The sequence below is a fragment of the Triticum urartu genome, chromosome 2A, assembly GCF_056163025.1.
Source record: "Triticum urartu cultivar PI428250 chromosome 2A, HENAU_Tu73, whole genome shotgun sequence".
Taxonomy (NCBI): Eukaryota; Viridiplantae; Streptophyta; class Magnoliopsida; order Poales; family Poaceae; genus Triticum; species Triticum urartu.
The window spans coordinates 706711946-706716296 of NC_141874.1; the positions used below are offsets into that span (position 1 = coordinate 706711946).

A 4351-nucleotide genomic window follows, 5' to 3' on the forward strand; every position below is an offset into this window, starting at 1 on the left:
TTTGACTTGATCAAAAGGTGGTGGGCCGGCCCATGGAAAGCCTGTTAACGGCCTGTTCGCATATAGCCCATTTACAGCCCGCTAACCCAAGGCCCGTTACGCCCTATCTGAATTAGGCCCAGTAGCGTCATCTGGGCCATCCAATATGATTCCGGCCCATTTTCACTTCTGGCCCATGTTTGGCCCATGACGTCTTTTCGCCCATATGAGGCCCTATGTAACTCTTGGCCTATTAACGGCCCGTGGTGAAACTGGCCCGTAATGAACAGTGTATCACTTTACACCCATTAACGGCCCGTGGTGAAACTGGCCCGTAATGAACAGTGTATCACTTTATACCCATTAACGGCCTGTTGTTCCGTTGGGCCGTCTCCTGCCCATGTTATCTTTCGGCCTTCTCAAAGCCCATTTATTCTTGGGCTCATTTCCAGCATTCGTTTACTTACGGCCTGTTACTGTCATTTTCTGCTTGTGGGCCAAATTCAGCCCGTGGTTACAGTCGGCCCATTTGTGGTCCGTTAATACATTGGGCCGTTTTCATAGCGTCATCAAATACGACGTATTAACGATGGCCCGTTATGGTCAGCCCATGAACGGACGATTCCAACTCTAGCCCGTTTACGGCCAGAATGCGGTCCGTTTGGCCCTTATAAGGCCCATTGATGATACGGCCCGTAGAAGGCCCATTGATGATATGGCCCGTAGAAGGCCCACTGTTTCTACGGCCCGTAGAAGGCCCATTGTTTCTATGGCCCATAGGAGGCCCAGTGTCACTACAGTAAATATTAACCCATGGTTATTGTGGCCTAGTTTTAAAAAATAGGTTATTGCAGCCACTAGCAAACCGCAGAAAAAGAAATGCACTAACTACAAGCAAACAAATAAACAAGACAACAAGGAAATAAATAAGCAAGCAACTTACACTAGGCTATCACGGCTATTATACATATTACATCCACTGGGCATCAAAGTTCGCCACCAGTGCAAATATAGGGAACACAACAGCATATAAACGCCGCAGCAAAACAAGTCCAGAACTGAAACCACTTTAGAAGAGCTCAAGAAACAATATCCTGGGTACCCATAATGCTGGCAAGATGCTTAGCAAGCTTATTAACTTTCTCTTGTTTGGCGCTTAAGTCCTCCAGCGCTTGCTGTTGCACCAGAAAGTATGCATCTGAATTCTGCAGGGACTTCCTCAGTCCTTCGGCTTCCTGTCGCATAACATCTGATCGATGTCTTTCAACTTGAAGTTGAGAGTCAAGAAGCCGAACTGATTCAGGCAATGAGTTCGAAGAGCTGGTGCCAGCAGTGGTAGCCAGTAACTCGAACACTACATCAAGACAGGACTTTAGGGTTGTCTTAGTGTCTTCAATATAGTTTTTATCAGCTTTCTTGGAGACCAACAGGGATGTCTCACTATCTTGAACCTTATCTGCATTACTTCCTTTACCATTGCATAACAGGGTACTCTTCTCCAATATTTTATACGCGTTCTAAAAGAGAAACAAACTAACACATCTCAGGTTTACAATGTAGTATATGAAACTCATTTTGGTAAACCAGTTCAGTAGTAAGGTGGACAGGATAACAGCATGAAACAAACATATATCTATGTAGTATGGTCATTGTATGGTCTATATCATTCTAGTTTATGTTGCCAAATCAAGATAGATACGGTTCAAATCATATCTATTTAAGACAAAGCAGCATAGACAGAATATAAGTGTGGGAAACTACACAGCAATAACAACACTTGTAATGTGCATGTCATGAGAACATAGCTGTTTATTCAATTGAGACTGAAATCAACATAGAGCAAGTTACAACAGCAAACAGCCAAACATGTTGAAGAAACATGTTTAAAACATACCTGTTGCGCCATTGGAGTTTCAATTGCATCCTTCAAATTTGAAATTAGTTGGTATCAGTAAATACAGTGATGTAAGAGCAAAGTAGTATGAACCATAGCTACGGAACCTGACCTGAGAACAATTCTTCTTCTGCTTTAAGCGTTGACTTCGGGTTCAGAGTGGTGGTCCTCGTGATTTGGGCACTGCAGTTGCCTTACTAACTGCTCGTGTTTGGGTGCTCTGTGGTGGAGACGGTGCTGTGTCAACGGGAACTGGGTGTCTATCTACTAGGGTTGGGGTTAGAAGGTGTGTAGCTGGTTCTTTGTCCAACTGGGTAGGGTTACAATCTGCATGAGTGTGGGTTATGTGTGGTGGGGCTGGTTCTCGGACAAGTACAACCGTGGTTCTATCTGCATCGACAGGTAGCACGATCTTTTCTGAAGACCGTGTTTTTACTCCCACAGATACTGTCATCACCCCCTCCAATTGAAATGGCTGATAAACAAGAAAAGTAATTGAATGTACAGACATTGTAATAGACAGGTGCAATGGATAGTAGGGAAGAAAACAGGGCATGAAATAATTCACATTTATGTTGTCTAAGCAAACAGAATAGGAGGACATAATTTCACATATATGATGGCTAATTAAACAGGATAGCATGACACAATTTCACATGTATGAGGGCTAACTAAACAGGATAGAATGACATACTTCAAAATATGATGACTATGTAAACAGGATGACATGATATAACTATACGATGTGTCTATTAAAGTGGTTGGCATGCCATAAATCACAAACATGCCGTCGATGGAAACATGATGGCATGATATAATTCATGGATAGAATGACATAATTTAAATATGATGACTATGTAAACAGGATGAGATGATATAACTATATTATGTCTTTAGAAAATGGGTTGGCATGCCATAATTCAGATACATGTTGTCTATGTAAACATCATGGCATGACATAATTCAAATATATGATTTATATACTAAGGAAGTGAGCAGAGGGCAATCGCATATATGATGTGTCAACTAAGGAGATGGCATTCAATATTGTGTATATGATGTAAAAACTAAGCATTGCAATACAACATATGCATTATATGAGTAATATAACCCTGCCAAGTTTGAGCATACACCTTAGGGGGATAATAGGACTGGTCATCTGCCTCTAAATCCTCCTCTGAAGAGCTATCTGTAACCAGCAAGATATCTGCTTCAGCAGGTAGCATTGTCTGCTCTGAAGACCTTGTTTTCACTCCAGATTTCTCCATCGCCAATTCAAATGGCTGATGCACAGGAAGAGCAATTGAATATACAAACATTGCCGACAAAAGCAATGAGAAATACAAAAAGGACGACATGATATAATTCACATATATGACGCTTGCCTAAACAGCATGACATTGCATAATTCACATACATAATGCCTTGCAACAAGATAACATTGCATAATTCACATATATAATGTCTTGCAACAAGATGGCATTGCATAATTCAAAATTAGACACTAAACAAGTGGCATTCACACAAAGCATGTCCAAACTAAGAAAATGACATAGCAATGCAAGAAACCATACGCACGATATGAGCAACATAACCCTGCCAAGTTAGGGCATGCACCTCGGGGGGGGGGGGGAATATGACTGGTCATCTGTCTCTGAATCCTCATCTGAGGAGCTATCGGTAACCAGCAAGACATGCGCTTCGTTAGATAGCATTGTCTACTCTGAAGACCTTGTTTCCACTCCAGATTTTTCCATGACCGTGCCAAATGGCTGATGCACAGGAAGAGTAATTGAATGTACTAAAATTGTTGACAAATTTAACACGTAATAAAAGATGATGGCATGATATAATTCACATATAAGATGATTGGCTAACCAAGGTGGCATTGCAAAATTCACATATATGATGCCTGGTTAGACAAGATGGCATTGCATGATTCACATATACGATAAAGAAACTAAACACATGGCATTGACACAAAGCATGTCTAAACTAAGAAGATGACATCTTTAATGTATACAGTAAGCAATGCAAGGCACCATATGCATGATATTACCAACATCAGCATGCCAAGTTAGAGCGAAGACCTCATGGGGTAAATAGGAGTGGCCTTCTCCTTCTGAATCCCCCTCATAACAGTTATCTTCCTCTTGATTACGATCCTAAATGGGTGGAGGGGGGCTGCCTTTGCGCCCACCATGGAACGACGTCTGCATGAAATTTTATTGCCGTGCAATGCTCGTCTCTTTTGCTCTACATGATCAGTTCCATTGTGTGCAATAACTGGCATGCATAGGAATAAAACATAGTGAGATTATGTAAGGAGTGCATGCACAAATCCAGAGTGATGGTAGCAAACTGTGGATAGACCCAAAACCAATGATAGCAGGCAGATAATAGCTTTAGTTAAAAAATACAAATAATGGCTCCTTTAATGTTTGTTTGCACCCAACATGAAACTCATAGTAGACACCG

The 4351-nt window shown here is 41.5% G+C and overlaps 1 long non-coding RNA gene across 1 annotated transcript; it reads right to left on the bottom strand.

Annotated features, from left to right (window-relative positions):
- Positions 1 to 1367: 1367 nt before the first annotated feature.
- Positions 1368 to 2123, bottom strand: LOC147987002 (uncharacterized). Its single transcript, XR_015615263.1, has 3 exons — positions 1986 to 2123; positions 1874 to 1903; positions 1368 to 1496 (listed from the first exon to the last, which is right to left on the bottom strand). It is a non-coding gene; the product is annotated as an uncharacterized LOC147987002 (long non-coding RNA).
- Positions 2124 to 4351: the final 2228 nt, after the last annotated feature.